The 20,848-nt window shown below is 43.4% G+C and overlaps 1 long non-coding RNA gene across 1 annotated transcript in view; it reads left to right on the forward strand.

The window, feature by feature from the left end:
• LOC306940452 overlaps positions 1 to 6,881 on the forward strand; it is a 32,737-nt gene extending 25,856 nt beyond the window's left edge. The window contains exon 3 of the long non-coding RNA XR_013792018.1: positions 6,800 to 6,881. This is a non-coding gene — a long non-coding RNA (uncharacterized lncRNA). The remainder of the gene's footprint in view (positions 1 to 6,799) is intronic.
• Positions 6,882 to 20,848: the final 13,967 nt, after the last annotated feature.

Below are 20,848 nucleotides of genomic sequence, written 5' to 3' on the forward strand. Positions count from 1 at the left end.
GGAGGTTGTAGATAGCAGTATGAGCAAGATGCTAAGAGCCAATGGGTTGTGGGCGGCCCAAACTGGCCTGTTAGGCCAAGGAGATCAAGAAAAAGGAACAAAAGTAAAACATTTTCATATTTACACATAATAAACCTGAGATAAGGTATATAAGGTGTGTGAGCATAGCAGCAGGTGTATACTGTGTATTATATACACAGAAAAAGACAAAAGTCAGTGTGTTGTGCATGGGATTAACATACAAAATGTCAGTGTGTGTCAACCGCATAATCTACATAAATTAGACTGACACTGGTATAATCTGCAAGTGGGGTAGGCAACCTTTATTATCTAAATTCTGTCTGGAGCTGCAAAATATGTTCGCTTTAATAAAGCAAACTTACATTTTTTCTGGTTTTTCAATATTACTTTTTTATTTTTCGAGAGGCATCATAACCAGATGCCCGAACCACCTAAGCTGGCTCCTTTCTAGGCGAAGAAGCAGCGACTCTACTCCAAGTCTCTCTCGCGTGACTGAACTTCTCACTGCTTTCATATAGTAAAATAAGAAAGTAAATCAAGTCAGTTGCATGTATTTCCTGAGTCCATTCAACTGAAACATGAACATTCTCTTCCTCCCACCTGGCTTGAAAACCCTGAAAACCCCTACTTTCTGGCCTTGACAGCCCATACATCCACACAGAAAAGTCATATCTGATTGCATTAAACAACATTAAACGATGTTAAACTCACTTTGCCTGTTGCTTTGCCACTCGATGTGCCATTCACTTTAAGCATGCGCATACTCTCTATTCTAATGTAGTTTATCGTCTTGTGGCTTTTTCCTTACTCCTGTCCCCCGGGGATACATTTATTTTTGTTTTATAACGTGTGTGTGTGTGTGTGTGTGTGTGTGTGTGTGTGTGTGTGTGTGTGTGTGTGTGTGTGTGTGTGTGTGTGTGTGTGTGTGTGTGTGTGTGTGTGTGTGTGTGTGTGTGTGTGTGTGTGTGTGTGTGTGTGTGTGTGTGTGTGTGTGTGTGTGTGTGTGTGTGTGTGTGTGTGTGTGTGTGTGTGTTCCTGTGGCGCTGTCATTACTGTGTTTGGTCCATCTTAAACGACAGGCGGGCAGGCAGCCGGCCAATCAGTCAGAAAGGCAGGCAGCTGACCAATCAGGCATAGGTGAGATTACGAGCCTCTTACCTGTTGCTCTAGTCAAGGGAATTACTTCCGCACCCTGGATGTTTCCTGAAATAGCACTGTCTAAATTGAGAAAGAGGGGGGGGGGGGGGGGGGGGGGGGGGGGGTGATGGAGACAGAGAGAGAGAGAGAGAGAGAGAGACGGAGAGAAAGAACATTTCCTCCTCAGTACATCCGTCGTTCCTGGGTGTTTTGAAACTAAATATTTGTAATGATACTAATAGCCATGAAGAACTGCCTATATCTGTCCCCTGAGCTGAGCAGATATATTGGAGCACTCAGTGCTGTCACAATCACAATAACGTCAACCAGAATGTTGATGGAAACTCCAGCCTCTTGCATAATCACCCACTCAATTAATTAAACGGCCCCGAGCTTGCACATGAATGTCACCTTTAATAACGGGCTGTCTAGTTTGAGGATCAGGATGAATTTGTATTGCTCAGTGTGTGCATATGGAAGGAGTTTGGATTGACAGCAAAGTAGTGCTGCATGATTCTTGCTCAAATGTGAAACTCGATTTCCTCCACAAGAATTGAGATCACGATTTCCCTGAAAATATTGATTAAAAAAACATAAACAAAAACGATTCTTCACAAAATGAGATTGCATAGAATCGATCTCGACCTTTTTTCGAAGAATTGTGCCGCACTACAGCAAAGATAATAAAGAAAGAAATATATCATTGCTTTCGGGCATAAACCTGTTTTCTCCATATTTAACTTTTTTTTCTTTTCTTTTAAATGAACACCCCGGCCTACATGATCATTGTGCAGCGTCGCACAAAAGCATCAAAAGTAGCAGATCCGCAAGCTCGAAGCGCAACAAAGAGTCGTATTTTGAGCTTGACTAATCTGCTATTTTTGCACATCCACTCAACAAAGACGATATGGAAGGAATTAGTCTTGACTGTATTGGGTGACACATGCAATACAGCGAAGATAATAAAGAAAGATATAAGCCTAATCAGGTTAGGCAAATAGTCTTATTTTACAGGTGATGTGTATTGTACTACATACTTACTGCTGATGCATCAAAACGTGGGAACTTTCACATGGTAGCAATAATTGTCTCCACCAGGCCGAAGGCATGGGGAGAGAGTATGTTTTGCACTCCGTCCGTGTGTGTGTGTGTGTGTGTGTCCGTCCGTGTGTGTGTGTGTCCTTCCGTCCGTCTGTTACCAGCTAATCTCCGGCACCGTTAACCCGGTCGATGCCAAACTTTGCACACACACTCCCTGGATGCCAACGATGAACCTCTGCCCCGCATTTTCCAGAACGGCCTGTTATAGCGCCACCATGAGGCCGACTTTTGTAAAACACATTTTTTGATATTACTCCTCCAGATTCTGTCCAAAAATCGTTACACAGTATCTCTATGGTCATGTGCTCAAGTCGGATCTGTCCGATATTTGATATTCCATCATAATTGGCTTTCACAGTTTAGCAAGATTGCCCCGTTTTGAACAAAAGCCTCAAATCATGAACGCAGCATGCAATTTACGCATTTTCTTACTAGGCTGAGGAATATATCCCACCCTTTTCACATTGGCCTGTTATAGCGCCACCAACAGGTTGATTTTTGCAAAACACATTTTTGGAACAAAATGCCTCAAATCATCCAATTGCCATCTAAGGCAAACATGTTTATATTACTCCTAAACATTTTGCCAAACATCTCACACAGTCCTATCCTCCTGGTGGAGACCTGTGCCCAGAAGGGCACTTTTTCTAGTTTACAAATGTTTTTGTGTTGTGAGCTTGTAGATATTTAGGGCTTAAGTGGTTAAGCTGCAGTATCATTTATCCAAACATACTTTGACAGCTATTCTAGATAATCTCTAGTGTCCCCCATGTCGATTCCAGCACACGTTCCTCACCTACTATACTGCCGGGTCAGTTGGTGCGTCAGAGAGACAAGACGGCCAGTATAAATCACATGGAATCACCTTCTCTTCTGCCAAGAGTTTTCCCATGACCCTTTTCTTATCTCCCTGTCTATTTGTCACTTCAATCCCTCTCTATCTACTATAGGCCTACAACCATTTTCCCACTATGGCCCCGTGCCATGTTCCCATGTTTCCACCACCAAAATGGTTCAGCCCAACATAAATATTGGCCCATATTATATGACTTGACTACCCTTTTTTGGTCCAGAATGGCACGCTGTGTCATCCTCTTCTTTCCCCGGCTGGAGAGGCTTGTGAATAGCTCTCAGCCAGCGAGACCACTTGACATGTGGAACATCAGAGAGGAGAGGAGAGGATGGGAGGGGAGGGGAGGGCATGAGAGGAGGGCAGAGAGGGGAGCAGAAGAGATTAGAAGAGAGGAAGAGGTGGAGAACAAGAGCCAGGTTGGAGAGGATCAGTGTAGGAAAATTAATTCAAATTAATCCAGTATGAGGCAGGAAGCAGGCATCGTTTTGCAAGGGTTGATATCTGACCACTTCATTTCTAAATTGTTCATACTCTTGACAATGATGCCAACATCAATGCCAACCCTGCCTCCTTGACCGGGCACATACTGTAGAGTCGCATATTGTTTCTATTTCATATTGTCTGCCCATCCACAATGCATTACATACATCAACACACCTCTGTCCATTATTGTGCTGTGTGCGAGTGCTGTGGTGAAATGGAACTGCAGGTCCATTATACTGTTGAATGTTTTTTTTTGTTCCAAGATTTCCCACAAAATTGGGTGGTTTTGCAGATTAACCCATATTCCCTCTGTAATGGCAGCTTTCTCTCTAGTGTTGGTCACCATTTATTTTGTTGTTATCTAAAATCTAATTTCTGGCAATTTCTTTCATTTATACATTATTCATAAGTGTACGCACGCACAGTCTGCCAGTCTGATATCTGTTCTGTATAATCTCAATCTGGTGTTCTACAGTTTAGAGCACTGACAATTAGAGATTCTCAGCATAAGAGAGGCAAGTCTAAAGCACAGCTCCATTTCCTTTGTTTGAGATGCCAGAGGTGCAATCAGGGAACATTCTCATTAATAATTCACCATGTGAGCAGCATTTAAACCACCCTTCATTTAACATCTTAATCCCTCTTTTATAACTTCGTCGTATGCCAAGGTCGTGCTTGTTGTTATCATGCAGTTGTTATTAGCAGTTGTTATCTGCTATTTCTTTTATTTTCAAAATCTTTTTATTTATTTATTTATTTGAAACAGAAATCTTAGGGGCAGGTAAATAATGAAAATAATATTTTGTTGAGCAACACATGCCCCTCCCAGACAAAAGGGGAAAAAATAAAAAATTCTCCCCTTCATGTCCCAATTTAATAAGTGAGCCAATTCCCAATTCCCAAGCCTCTCTACGAGTACTCCATCTCTGCTAACCCCCACAATAAGTCATTGGGAGGGTGAAGATAGCCTCGGGTCTCCTCCACCCGAGCCGTCAAGCCACCATCTTCTTTTCACCTACAGTGAAGGGTCCTCACTAGGGGGCGTAACGCATGTGGAGGTACACGCTATCCCCCCCCCCCCCCCCTGAACAGGCGCCCTGACTGTTTGTGGGGATCCATCTGCTATTTCTTACTGGGCATGTTATGGGGGCCATGTGCAAACCTGAGTTGTTACAGTAAAGCAATGGTGTCTGTTTGTGCCTGACATCAGCAGAAGGAACAAGTGTGTTCTCTGGCAGCGGCATCAGACACGGCACTGCCGGGGGGGATTATGACACTCCACTGCCGCAGTGTCGGTGCCGACATGCATTGCCGGTGGTAAGACACATGCTAGGCTGGTTAAAACTCACCCGTGGCTCCCGACATGCGTTGCCGGTTAAAATCACCTGTGGCTTCCCTGTGAGGTTTGGGTTTGGCGTAGGGTGTAGGACTAATGTGGAAACACTGCCCAGTTATCAACAGTTGGCGGTGACGCCACGGCTGACACCGCTGCCGAAAAATGCACTCGCTCTCTCTTGACATCGGTGCATTTTGTCCGCTTGCCCGGCTGGCCGTTCCACCCTGCCTACCAATTAGGCAATTTTGTATTTGAATTTTGTATTATTATTATTATTATTATTATTATTATTATTATTATTATTATTATTTTACATGTTTGCCTTTATAGTGACATAACCAGGTTGAAAGTAAAGTAAATCTTTCTGCCTGTACAGAGGGTGAATACCTGCTGCGTATACGTCCAGTCCAGTTTGTGTTTGGAGAGATGGAACATGAGATGGGTTGGTAGACGTTGGTAAACTCCCAGGGAAATAATCTTTTCGCGTTGGTTTCTTCGACTTCCGCTGATTAATTCCGCTCTCCGCCAGCCGAAGGCAATGAGTTGTTGTTGTGCTGAGTTGAGAGATGGTGGACAAGGTTAATGGTCTTCATTCCGTACGTAGGTAATTAGTTCCTCTTTGGGGAGTTCCTCGTGGCCATTTAGTAGGGTCAGGCAGAGCGACCTTTGACCTCTGTCACTCATCATTCTCCTCAGTCTCCAGTGTATAGAATCACCTTTAAAAACAGGCCGAATGCAGAGACCTGTTTGTACCAGTAGTAGAGGCCAAATGTAGATATAGATTAAATCAATCCATTTCAGATTATCCTACTGTACTATCCTATCCATTTGTCTCAATTTGACCAATTGATCTGGACTTGACCACTGACCATGTGGCATATCCCGGGAGTGAGAAGCCATTCTTCACTATTTCAATATCTATCGAGACACAGGATTTCATAGTAAATGGCAATAAACCCATTGTAACGTTAAACATTTTAACCATGTTGGACTCATTGACCGGCATTGTCCTTCTAATGCGCGAGGGGACAATGTTTTAACTTTTTTTTTAAATCTTTTTAATTTATTTATTTGGAATATGAAAAAGTCATTTTTTTGTTTTCAATGAATCCAACGTGGATAAAACAGTGTTTGAAGTTACAATGTAATGCACATTGTGAAACGCTTTGGATGGAAAATAAATACCATTACAATAGGTTTATATAGGAAGGTGGCTTGTCTGATAAAATCAATATGAAATACATAAAAACTGAATCAGGCAACTTAAAACTGCCTTGGGTGCACACAAAAGCCAGAGTAGACGTTAAAATGACCCCAAACATGTTCAAAATATCCCTTTATGTCTGAACAATTGTGTTGTTTTTTGAAACTCGCGAACTTTGATGAAATTGCTGTCAAAATATATTTGTATTTATTATTATTTTTATTGTGAACAGAAACAACGTTTCATCGGGTTATCTTCTTTCTGTAGGTGTGTAAAATTCCTACTCTTATTAATAATGAATAAAACTGTACAATTGAAAATGCTGGCCAGGAAGCTCTTGATGGAGAGCAGAATCAATCTCTCGCTCTCTCTCTCTCTCGCTCTCTCTCTCTCGCGCTCTCTAACAATCCCCCCTCTCTCCTGTTCCTGTTAGGTTATTTAGAGCTGCAAGTACGTAATGATTCGAATCTGGAACAAAACGTGTGTGTTTGCGTGTGTGTGCACGCGTATACGTGCGTGCGTCTTTCCCAGTAGGCGCAATAATAATGACGTGTTATTTCAGACAAATCTGAGAAAAAAAGATATTTCCTGCACATTGAATGGGAGCACATTATACTTCGCTTACCTCTCTCCTCGCTCTCTCTCTCTCTCTCCTTTTCTCCAGAGTGGTCCATCGCTGTCTTCCAGTGTGCCCCCTTCCCCCTCCCCTGGTCGTACAGCCCCTCTTGTGTGTGACCTGGTAAGTGCGTTCACGCTCATACTCATGTGTACCTGTCACGTTACAATGCCTGTGATATTGTCACCGCCTTCACATAAGAAGGAACATGACTGTCGATCCACACAAACACCAAGCAGGGACGTATGAAGAATACATCAGCGCAATGCCTGATTCGTACTGTAGTTGTGCACCGGTGTCGCACACCGGAAGTAGCAGATCTACAAGCTCACAACGGGTCGCATCACGACACGTTGTGAGCTTGTTGATCGGCTATTTTCTCTCAACCAAATAATCAAGCCACAAGTCCCTTGGATACATTCACGATCGGCTGCTAGTTGCTGTGTAGTATGCATGCATGCACATTCTCTCTGTAAGGACCTGTCTAATTGCACTGATAGACAGGCGCGGTTGCCAGCAATTAAGTGTATTTACACAGGAAGTCACCAATGTAAACAACTCATGACAGATAGATTGATGGCTCTGCTGAATGTAATTAGGTGAGTAATGGATATAATGTTTTCCCCATCTTTGGCAGATGGGGATTGGAGAAAAAAAAACCAATGTCAGTCTGCTTCTGCAAAGCACGTAGCTGCTGTATGTTCAGCTATTATGTGATCAATGCTATGATCTTGGGATGGATTTTTCCCTCTCATTTCTGTTGATCCGCAATTACGGCAGAACAATCGTAGAACACATAGAATACAGAACATAGGATTGAATGCAGAATTGAATATGAGAGTGAATACAGGATTACATTCTGAATAGATAGAATCAGGTATTGGAGAGAGAACCCAGTGCAGTTATTTGACCAGAACAGTGGTTCTTAAAATGTTATTTTATTATAGTGCCAAATCACAAGTTGTTTCAACACACTTTGCATATAGAGTAGAGACCGGAAATTGACGTCACATGATCATCATGATAAAAGGCGCCTCTCACTTCACACAAGTGTGATTTTTAGGCTCCTGATCCACAAAAAGGAGCCAAATCTACACAAGAAGTACCATTTGTTTGGACCTCTCCAACACACTCATGTGATGTCAATTACCTTCTCCTATTCACACTTACTAGGCCACTCGGGTGTGATCATGTCAGTGTAGCTAAAATAATAGTAACCAGGACTAAATGTATAATAGAATTTAGAATCAATGATTGAATACAAAACGGAATACAGCGAAAGTGTTGCACATTCCTTGACCAGGTCTGAATGCAAGGAAAACCTATTGAGAAGACACACATGAGCGACCCACGTCATTCAAACGCCATGTGCGAGCTGAGGACAGCAAATATAAAACACATCTTTGTTTGGATATTAAAAAAAAGAAGAAGAAAAAAAACAAACGGAAAATAATTTATTGGCTGCTGAAGATTAGATCTTTATTAGTATTTTAAAAGCACAACAACTCTAAGTAGTGCCATGACACCAAATCCCAGAGGATGACACTTAAAAGCACTGCTGAGAACACTCATTGGCTTAGTGGTCCTTGATGGAAATAAACAGATAGATGAACCTATTAGCATCCCCTCATGGCCACGGTTCAAACTCGCTCCCTTGTCTGTCTTGTTGATGCATCAACAAGACAGACAGTGAAGAAAAACCTCTCCAACACAATCCTCTGCTGCTAGTCCAACCTTGTCAATATTTCTCAAATAAAACTGGTGGGGGGGCATGGCTGTTGGCCACATCGTTAAACCCTTGTGTTGATTTAACCTTGAGAGTCAGCGTACAAACAGTCCATTTTCCTCAGGTGCAAACATCAGTCAGCCTCTGCGCTCCCATCTGAGTCCGAGTGCATCTACGTGGAAAGACTACCGGATAGAAGGACTAGCTACCGGGTAGCAGCCTCAGAGCCATGACCTTGTCTCATACACAAAGCCACATCTGATCTCACCAGTGGTGGAAGAAGTACTCGGATTGAAAGCAGCATTATACAGCATTATACAGCTACAACAACATCTTTTCAAAAAATGTATCGGTATTTGTTTAAAGCAGTGTTTTTAAGGTGACACGCCCACCACTTCATTAATATGCCTGGTTTGCCTGGTGGGTGGTGATGGGTGGTGATCCCCCTGAACTGAAGCTGCACCCACAGCTGTTGTTGTATTTTAGTATTTATTTATTCAGCACAGTATAAAAAACAATACAGTGAACATACAAATATAAGAAGGATAAAGTGCTAGGCTGAGGCAAAAAGCCCAAGGGGCTTATACAGTACGAGGCCTCTACCTATGTAAAACACAATGAAACATTGTACAAGAAATATAGAATATCCAGAATACATGATTGCAGTATAATGCAGTATGATAAAGGGGATGGGTTAGGGGAGGGGATGATATTGTGATGTCACTATATCACTGTTTTCCTCATTGGCACGTTTGACTGTCAAGGCTTCAGCCTCCAGGAAGAAACCCTAAATACAAAGGGAAGACATAATTGCACATAACAACCACACCAAGGGTGTGAAGTACTGTCACCTCATAAACACATGAAAAACTGGAAAGAATACAAAAATCACAGCACTCCATCTTTAATTCGTCAATTAATTAAACAGTATAGTATAAAATGGAAGTATAAAATAGCATTTAAGTGGTTAATGTACAGTATGCTTTCTAATAATATCTAAATCCGCAAAGTGAAGGTGACTAAAGCGGTCAAATAGTTGGAGTGGAGTAAACAAATAGAATATTAAATATATAAAGTCGTGGAGTAGACATATTTAAAGTACAGTGAGGAAGGTTGTGTTCGGAGCAGGAGGCTTTTAAATCTGTTGAATCGACCCCGCGCTGTATCGTTCGTGTCAATGTTAACCAATCAGAGTGCAGGGCTGCTGCCAAGGACAACTGTTGACAATACGCCCACCCACACGCGTGCGTGCATTTTAGGCACACACCCGAAGGGAGCAGCATCAGAAAATGCCTCCAAAACTCAAATACTCAACTACTGTGGTTGTTACTGCTGATTGCTAGGGTTGTTTACCAGATTCCGGTACCCTTGGCAGGTGTGTGAGTGTACGTGCGTACGTGCGCATGCCTGGGCCCTGGGGACTGATGATGTCAATAGATGTGTTGCACAGAGCTGTTGTTTGCTGGCGTGCCTAGAAGCAGCAGGGCATCATTGTGGGTGGGCTGGTGAGACGCACTGGGATCCCATTCTGGGAGCCACATGTGCGTGTTTGTTTGAGTGCATGAAGGGGTGGGGGTATGTGTGAGGGGGTGGGGGGGTAGCATGGCTGCTACGAGGCCAGCAAGACTGACTGGGTTGCCATGGCGACCGACCAGTGTCGGTGAACAGCAACATGTGCTTGTTTGTCTCTCAATTAAATTTCAATTCAACAAGCTTTGTGTTGGCATGACATATGACAAGTGTTGCCAAAGCCCAATTTCAATTATGACATACAAAAATGCTATTTCTGTGCTATCGTTTTTCACGAAATTCTGCAATATGGTAGAGAGCCGTGAGGATCCCAGAGATTAAAATAGGGTGCGTTTTGTGTCCCAAAACGCAGTTTATAGTTATGGGATACAATACACCAACAACCTCTGCGTCCACGGGATGCACTACTGTACTGTACTGGGAAACGCACAACGCCGACACTGTTGTATGTTGTGCGTTATGCCACCACACATTAAAATGCCCCCCCAAAAAAGTGCCAAAGCCAACTGCAGGGCAACAGAAAATATGAGCAAAGCATATTTTCTAAACATAAACCCAAGTCATCTGCTAATGATGATGATGTGTGCACAGCCTACCTCCTCCATGACTTTACTCATTCGTCAAAAGACGAATGAGTAAATTTACTCGATGAGTAAATTGTTATGATTTGCTCGATCCACTTTTCTATTTTTTTTGTCACGTCACAGAAATTGCATTTACATACATGGAGTCTGACTGGTTACGGGACTACAGCATTGACAAACAAACCCCTTCATCCAATCAGTGTAACAAAAAAAAACTAACGTCATCTCCAGTCTACCTACACCAGGTTCGAGCTGACGTAGGGCCTGGGTAGAATCTAATTAAAACCCACATGGGCAAGCCCATTTGTGATGATTTGATTGGCTGAGCACGGAATGTGATGATGTATGATGATAAGAGCGACCCTCACTTCACTTCAAGTGTGATTTTTATTTATTACTTTCAGTCATCAATGTTAATAATAATAATAATCGTTGTCTTCAGTCTGTTCAACACCCACATAAAAAACAACACATAGTACATAACACCAAGACAATACAAAAACATGAGGTCCCCACTGTATACAGAATAATGCTTTTGTACAGTAATAACAGAAGATGAGGAGCAACAGATAATGATCTTAGCTTACGAATTATATGGAGTCTTTGCTGAAAACGTGACTGGATAGATGTAATGTGTTGATCAAACCTATGTTTATTGTCCAGTGTGAGTCCAATGTATGTGAAACTGTCAACCTGTTCTACCATTAATGAGTAGTGGGTTAAGTCCAGTGTGGGTTGTTTCAAGTTCTTTAGTTTTGTCCACATTCAACTCTAGATGTTGTCAGTGCACCACTGTGTAAAATGAGAACTGGTATTCTGATAAAACGTAATAGAGTTATTGTCGTGGAGCAGTCCGATATTGTCAGTGTCATCAGAGTATTTAAAGTATGTGATGTTAGTGGGTGAAGGGCTAATACAGTCATTTGTGTATAGTGTGTAGAGGAAAGGACTAAGGACACAACCTTGAGGGGCCCCTGTGTTGGTGATAACAGTTGATGAGAATGATGTACCTACTTTAACTGTTTGTGGTCTATTACTCAAAAAGTTGTGAGTCCAGTGGATAAGCATGGTGAAAGAGGGCACCAAGCAAGCTACAGAACGTAAAAATGTATCGGTATTTGTTTAAAGCAGTGTTTTTAAGGTGACACGCCCACCACTTCATTAATATGCCTGGTTTGCCTGGTGGGTGGTGATGGGTGGTGATCCCCCTGAACTGAAGCTGCACCCACAGCTGTTGTTGTATTTTAGTATTTATTTATTCAGCACAGTATAAAAAACAATACAGTGAACATACAAATATAAGAAGGATAAAGTGCTAGGCTGAGGCAAAAAGCCCAAGGGGCTTATACAGTACGAGGCCTCTACCTATGTAAAACACAATGAAACATTGTACAAGAAATATAGAATATCCAGAATACATGATTGCAGTATAATGCAGTATGATAAAGGGGATGGGTTAGGGGAGGGGATGATATTGTGATGTCACTATATCACTGTTTTCCTCATTGGCACGTTTGACTGTCAAGGCTTCAGCCTCCAGGAAGAAACCCTAAATACAAAGGGAAGACATAATTGCACATAACAACCACACCAAGGGTGTGAAGTACTGTCACCTCATAAACACATGAAAAACTGGAAAGAATACAAAAATCACAGCACTCCATCTTTAATTCGTCAATTAATTAAACAGTATAGTATAAAATGGAAGTATAAAATAGCATTTAAGTGGTTAATGTACAGTATGCTTTCTAATAATATCTAAATCCGCAAAGTGAAGGTGACTAAAGCGGTCAAATAGTTGGAGTGGAGTAAACAAATAGAATATTAAATATATAAAGTCGTGGAGTAGACATATTTAAAGTACAGTGAGGAAGGTTGTGTTCGGAGCAGGAGGCTTTTAAATCTGTTGAATCGACCCCGCGCTGTATCGTTCGTGTCAATGTTAACCAATCAGAGTGCAGGGCTGCTGCCAAGAGATTAAAATAGGGTGCGTTTTGTGTCCCAAAACGCAGTTTATAGTTATGGGATACAATACACCAACAACCTCTGCGTCCACGGGATGCACTACTGTACTGTACTGGGAAACGCACAACGCCGACACTGTTGTATGTTGTGCGTTATGCCACCACACATTAAAATGCCCCCCCAAAAAAGTGCCAAAGCCAACTGCAGGGCAACAGAAAATATGAGCAAAGCATATTTTCTAAACATAAACCCAAGTCATCTGCTAATGATGATGATGTGTGCACAGCCTACCTCCTCCATGACTTTACTCATTCGTCAAAAGACGAATGAGTAAATTTACTCGATGAGTAAATTGTTATGATTTGCTCGATCCACTTTTCTATTTTTTTTGTCACGTCACAGAAATTGCATTTACATACATGGAGTCTGACTGGTTACGGGACTACAGCATTGACAAACAAACCCCTTCATCCAATCAGTGTAACAAAAAAAAACTAACGTCATCTCCAGTCTACCTACACCAGGTTCGAGCTGACGTAGGGCCTGGGTAGAATCTAATTAAAACCCACATGGGCAAGCCCATTTGTGATGATTTGATTGGCTGAGCACGGAATGTGATGATGTATGATGATAAGAGCGACCCTCACTTCACTTCAAGTGTGATTTTTATTTATTACTTTCAGTCATCAATGTTAATAATAATAATAATCGTTGTCTTCAGTCTGTTCAACACCCACATAAAAAACAACACATAGTACATAACACCAAGACAATACAAAAACATGAGGTCCCCACTGTATACAGAATAATGCTTTTGTACAGTAATAACAGAAGATGAGGAGCAACAGATAATGATCTTAGCTTACGAATTATATGGAGTCTTTGCTGAAAACGTGACTGGATAGATGTAATGTGTTGATCAAACCTATGTTTATTGTCCAGTGTGAGTCCAATGTATGTGAAACTGTCAACCTGTTCTACCATTAATGAGTAGTGGGTTAAGTCCAGTGTGGGTTGTTTCAAGTTCTTTAGTTTTGTCCACATTCAACTCTAGATGTTGTCAGTGCACCACTGTGTAAAATGAGAACTGGTATTCTGATAAAACGTAATAGAGTTATTGTCGTGGAGCAGTCCGATATTGTCAGTGTCATCAGAGTATTTCAAGTATGTGATGTTAGTGGGTGAAGGGCTAATACAGTCATTTGTGTATAGTGTGTAGAGGAAAGGACTAAGGACACAACCTTGAGGGGCCCCTGTGTTGGTGATAACAGTTGATGAGAATGATGTACCTACTTTAACTGTTTGTGGTCTATTACTCAAAAAGTTGTGAGTCCAGTGGATAAGCATGGTGAAAGAGGGCACCAAGCAAGCTACAGAACGTAAAAATGAGCAGTACCCCCAGAGTCTCCCGAGAGGAGGGGAGGAAGAGAGACTCGATAGGACAGATGCAACGGCAATGACAGTGACACATACTCAGAGAAGTCTTCCTTGACTCAAATACATCAGAGTAAGGCCAAGGATGGACAAGGACGGACACATGCACACCGCACAGACGCACAGTCTGGTGAGACGTAGGAGGACACTAGGCAGGAGGCAAACCATATAGTCCTAGAGACATCTCAGTGCCTGCAGTCCCCCAAGAACACACAGGGCAGAGAGCCTTCTGTTGGTTCTGGCAAGAGAAAAAGGGCATGTGGGCAGATCCGCGGGGGGTGCCCTGGGCACGGTGGTTGCTGGGGTGTGGTCAGCACTGGTTTGCTGCACCTGGCCGGCAGGATGCGAACTTCCCTGCCGTGTGTGGCCCTCCCTGCGGTGCTGATTGCACCTTGGTGATGGCTGCACCCGGGGCGCCCCTCCACGGATTCGTCTACAGCTGGAAGCATGGAGGAGAAGGGCAGTGACTTGGCCGATCACTGCTGCTGACACGCCAACTGGAGAGTGTTGTGGTTAAGTGTCGAAACACTCTAAGAAGGTTGGAGACCGCCTGATGACCTCTCTTCCAGGCCAAGGCTTCATCCATTAGACATGGATTATAATCGCATCTTTGATGTTACAAACTCAGGGCCCATGTCTGACAGTACTGATGAAGAATGTGCAGGATTTGCTGAAGACCTTCTAGGTAAATAGGTACTTAATTTCTGTGTCAGTAAGAGTGAGACCAGGTGATTGTTCTAATAATAATGCCAGTTTGTTAATATATTTCAAGAGGGTGGGGCTGAGGGTACAACCTAGTTCACCCTCTGCCAATATATTATTATTGATTTAATGACATCAAAGGACTGGAAAATGGCCCACACTTTACCAAGTTGAATATCTTCTTTAGGATGGCCAATTTACAGTATCTGTTGGTATATTTTATCATCTCATTTAAGATGCCATGTTAAGAGACCCACATGCTTTTTGGTTCTGTTAGTTACAGACCTGTAAAGCCCAACACACACCGTCTGTGAAGCTGGTGCGCAGCGACGCGGCACAGTATTGCCGCGCGTCATAGCCGCACAGCAACACCCACAGGACGCGGTACGCTACCGCGCGGCTGGCCAGCCACGCCCATGGATTCCCGGATGGAGGCCGCGCGGCAACGCCTGGAAAATAGAACAGCGGCGTATCGGAGCGTCAGGCGAGGCGTGAACGCGCGCCAGCGTGCGTCTGATGCCGCCGGTGTGGGATAGGTTCATTGAAAATAACGGAGGTGGCTGTTTTGACGCGCGGCGTTCACAGACGGTGTGTGTTGGGCTTAAGAGTCTGGTCTGGTCGCTCTCGCGACTTGTCTGAGCTCATAGATTGAGATATATGCCATTTATTGTTTTTAATAATACAATTTTCATACATTTCCTTTTGCAATCTCTGCATAATAACATGCCCAAAAATAGGTACGCCAGATTAAACAAACTCCTCAACAGCTGTTCACAGCCATAATGTCAAGGTTCCTCCGGTGGCCTTTTCTCCATGCAACAATCCCCGACATATCCTCGACAGCCGGTGCTCCCGGCTCGTGTTCAGCCGGTAGGGGCCCAGGAGGGCCCGTGGTTTTTACCCCAGCGAGACGGCTCACATTCTCGGGGAAAGTGTTTAACCCCTGCCCCTCTAACCTCCCACCTCCCCCAACGAGCGTGTCTCTCTCTGTCTCTCTATATGGCCATGTTCCACGGCTCTGCTCCTTTTCTCCTGGCGCTCTCCTTATCGTGGAGTTCAGCTGGCCTACGGCCTCTCTTTTAATAGGTACTTATTTGGTCAACGAGAGAAATATCATATTTTTGGAGTCCCCCCCCCCCCCCCCCCCACTGACTCCATGCACTCCCTCCTTCCTTCCTATCTCCTTTCTTCCTTTCTGTCCCAACTCTCTCTCTCTCTCCCTCTTTCTCTTTTTCCCTCATTTTCTCTCTCCCACTCTTGCTCTTTTTATCTCTGTTTTTTATCTTTAACTCTTCCCCGCCTTGACAGTGCCTCCTCAGTATACTGAATAGGGTTGGGATCCTTTAGGGCAGTGGTTTTCAACCCTTTTCATGTCAAGGTCCATTATGTATTCGGAATTTTGGGCCATGGACCACCATTTGATGAGATTTAGCCTCTCAGACACGCCAAGACTTTGTTGTCGTTGGATAAGATTTTGTCCACATTTCCATGCTGTATGTACTGATGTAGTACCATAGGAGGCAAACGCTGATCAAAATAACAATTCTTCAATTAAGTAATGCAGATGTTTAACTATAATTTAACTCTTGATAGTGTAAAATGAAAAGATCTAATAAGAGTCCATTTGGTTATGATCTCCATCATTCAGCTGGGGACCACCTGGCTGGTACCGACCACTGGTTGAGAACCACTGCTTTAGGGTTTTAGCGATTCCGCGTCATTAACGATTCCCTCTTAACGAACCGATTCCTTGAAGGGATATTTCACTGATATTTATTTTAGCTGCCCTGATCCCTTCCTATGAAACCCAACTTCAAACACCATTTTAACCATGTTCGATTCATCAAAAACACCCGGCCTTGGTTCTGGTGACTGATATTGTCCCTTTAATATGTGATGGGGCCGTGTTATTTCAATATTGTTTATTAATTTAAAGGTTTGAGATGAGAACTGTACCTGAGGTGCAAAAGTTCTATCAGTATTCAGTATAGTAGTGAGCAGTCTAAAGTTCTATCAGTATTCAGTATAGTAGTGAGCAGTCTAAAGTTCTATCAGTATTCAGTATAGTAGTGAGCAGTCTAAAGTTCTGTCCTGAGAAGCCTGTATATACTGTAGTAGCACCACAGCAGGGAAATAAAGCTTACCTGAGGAGAATGAACAAAATCCCTCTCAGCTGGAATTCAGAACCCAATGGGCTGCTGCTCTCTCTCTCACTCACTCACTCACTCACTCACTCACTCACTCACTCACTCACTCACTCACTCACTCACATACACACACAATTGCGTAATTGCACACACACACACACTGGCACACACACTCTGTTTAAATTACTTTTACCAAGTACGTGCGCATACTTTGTACGTGCGCGTGTGTGCGCTTGTTTAGGTGTGTGCGTGTTTGATCTCACTGTTTGGGCTCCATGTTTGGGCAAGCCTGGCCCAAAACAGTCCCTCAGTAAGTCGGTGTGTAGTCAGTGGGGCGAACCAAACCCACAACCTGCTAATCTGTTCTAATTGAGCCCTGCTCAAATAACAGCACGGAGCCACTGATGTACTGCTCAGCTGTTTGGTAATGATGGACACGTCAACTCTGTCACCTCCACCCTACAGCAGTGGTGGTTCCCCCGGGGTGAACGGTCAACGGTGTACACCTGGCTACTGTCACCTCCAACCATCTTCTGTCGTGTGCTTGTGTGCAAGCATACAAGCACACACACTCACAATTGACCTTTTTTCTGCCGTTGTATTGGGGTAGATACAGTTAAGAGTGACAGGTATAGCAAAGGCTGTCGGCCTCGCGAATCGAACCCACAACTTGCTGTCAGGCTGCATTAGAGCCTACGTATCAATTAGTCGATCGTGTTCAGACTTGAACCAAGTAGTATTAGTGTTTCGTCAATTATTTGGGGGCCAACTTGCAATGCCCTCACATCCCACCAGTGAATCAAGACCCACAGGTTGGGAATCACTGATACATAGTTTATCCACTTAAAAGCTATATGGTTGACTGGAGTCCTTCAGGGCTCTATACTATTGTATATATATATATATATTTTTTTTTCCCGGATATTGTGGGAAAAGCTTTGCTGAAAATAAGCAATTTCTGCAAAAGCTTTCCCTGTAATACGGATGCTGGGGTTTAAAGGGTTAAGTGGCTGAAGGATGTTTGGTGTGTTCGTACAAGCGAGCATTAAAGCTGTGTGTACAGGAGGGTGTGTGTGTGATGGTTTAGCATGTTAAAGCAGCGGTCTGACCCCACTACTTCATTACCGTTAGGGAACTCCCTGTCTAAGTGCCTCTTTACACACACACACACACACACACACACACACACACACACACACACACACACACACACACACACACACACACACACACACACACACACACACACACACACACACACACACACACACACACACACGCAGAGAGAGAAGTCACACTGCAGAGAGCTCTGTAAATACTTGTGATCCAGTATGCTGATAAGCCAGGGACAGCCCTACTATTCTCTCTCTCTCTCTCTCTCTCTCTCTCTCTCTCTCTCTCTCTCTCTGCCCATCCATCCATCTCTTCTTTCCTGCCCCTCTGAGAGGCCTCATTGTTCCCTCTGTCAGGGTAATGTTTGGGCCTTGGGCTATAAGTCTCTCACACACACACAGACACACACGCATGCACACACGCGCGGGAGCGAGTGCACAGATGCAGGCACGGAGACCCATGTTACATCACTTAATCACTTAGGGGGCTGCTCGCACACACACAGTCACACGCACACACATACGCACACACGCACGCAAACACACACGCACGCACGCACGCACACACACACACACACACACACACACACACACACAGTACTGTACACACACATATGCTTATTGTAACACTTTCAAGACTGCATGCACGCACGCACGCGCACGCACACACACACACACACACACAGAGAGACAGACACAGATCCACCATTTGGCAGGGGGTTTAGCCTACCCTTTATTAGGTGCATGCCCCTTCCATTAGACCATGTGTTAAGTCCTTTGTATAACTCAATTTGGCTTAGCCTGGAAGTGGTTCTAAATATAGATTCCATAAACTGTGTGCGTACGTACGTGCGTGCGTGTGCATGTGTGTGTGTGTGCGTTTGCTGCGTGTGTGTGAGTCCCTGTCTGCGTGAGTCAGCATTAGCATGTTGTCGCTTTGGGCAGAAACCTTGTATCTTGTAACTATTTCAGCGTTTTGTTTATAAAATAATGCCCTACTTACATCATACAAGAGTGTCACACAACTAAGTACTGAAAATAGATGCTCTACAAGCTCTCAACGCGTCCCATCATGACAAACTGTGAGCTTGTAGATCGGTTATTTTCAATAGTTATAAATATATTTTTTTAAATAATAATAAAGGAACGTTTTTTGACTTACGGTACAAGGTTTCCATCTGACTGCACTGATGTGTCTACATACTGTGTGTGTGTGTGTGTGTGTGTGTGTGTGTGTGTGTGTGTGTGTGTGTGTGTGTGTGTGTGTGTGTGTGTGTGTGTGTGTGTGTGTGTGTGTGTGTGTGTGTGTGTGTGTGTGTGTGTGTGTGTGTGTGTGTGTGTGTGTGTGTGTCTCTGTCTCTGTCTCTGTCTCTGTCTCTGTCTCTGTCTCTGTCTCTGTCTCTGTCTCTGTCTCTGTCTCTGTCAGGTGGAAACCTCATATGTCCAAAACTATTACTTTTCAGGATTCAAATTCAAAAGTCAAAAACCTCTACAAAGTCAAAATATGTGGCTTGTCGCCCAAGGATAGAGTGCAGACCAGAGAGTACTTTTGGCTTACGGGGCATTCATTCATGACTAGGTCGCTAATAAAAACTTATGTCAGGTTTAACCTTAGAGCAGGGTTCCCCAATAGGCCATTTGCGGCCCGTGGAGCGACCCCTTGTGGCCCCTGGAAGAATTTAAAAAAAATCAAAAAAAAGTTTTTTGTTTTGTTTTGGGGGGGGGTGTCCCAGATATAAATGGCATTACATTGGGGTCAGTAGCCTATGCATGTCAAACTGGGCTCCCCCTCAAGGACCAGGACCACTGGTTGAGAACAATTTTTTATTCATTCATGAAAAAATAAAAAACCCAATTTTTCGCGCAACTCAGCCCCCAGCCTGGTTCCCTAGTCAAAATATGGCCCTTGAGGAAAATTAATTGGGGAACCCTGCCTTAGAGTATATAGTAATAGAGACGGCACCCGATATCTCCTCCCATCCACTTGCATTAAGTTGCTCAAAAGCGCATGAGGCGATTTCACTCCTCCTTCCGGGTAGGAACAGAGTGCATTCTGGGATTGATTGGGCCAAACACATGAACGCGCTGGCCGTTGACTATCATTGCACGTGTTCAGCGTTCACGTGTTATCATGAACGTGCACAATGACAGTCAACGGACCAGCGCGTACTTGTGTTTGGCCCAGCGCTGCAGTACCAAATTCGGCCACTATGTCCTTTTCGCCTCAGGGTTTCCTCCGGGTGCCGTCTCTATTAATATATACTCTAAGGGTTTAACCTGACAAAAAAGTTAATAAGGAGGAATAATATGGAGATAAGAGGTTTCTGACTTGGAGAGCAGCTAAAGGGCCTAGGTGTCCCTGAAGGCTCATGTACATTATACAACAGGATGGATGTGACAGAGGATAGCATCAGAAGACGCTACAAACGGGCCCTTGTCCCTCAAACACATGCAGCATGTAAGGTGTTAGACCAAGATTAATTATGCACACGATGAGAATTAATTGTATTTAACGAAAGGAGAATGAATTAATTGTATTTAACGAAAGGAGAATTAATATTCTCCTAACAATCCTCCCTTTTGTTTATTTAAACAACTTAAACTAAACAATCAAATGTGAATATACAATTACAACGGAGATTGCCGTAGGACACACATCAGTGGAATTCCCCCCAATGGTTGCAAAAGAGCACATCAATCACAGCTGGACATTTCAGGCTGATTTTACCAAGAGAGGACACCCACACGTTTTCAAGCAAAGCAAAATACATCACAATCAAAATACTTGAACAATAACCAAATGTAAAAATGGAACACAAAAGACAACCAGAGGGGCGAGTACCCAACGTAAAGGTGCAACCTCGTACAAAGTGCAAGTTTTCCTATATCGAATGAAA

This window comes from Electrona antarctica, assembly GCF_951216825.1.
Source record: "Electrona antarctica genome assembly, chromosome: 17".
NCBI classification, from domain to species: Eukaryota; Metazoa; Chordata; class Actinopteri; order Myctophiformes; family Myctophidae; genus Electrona; species Electrona antarctica.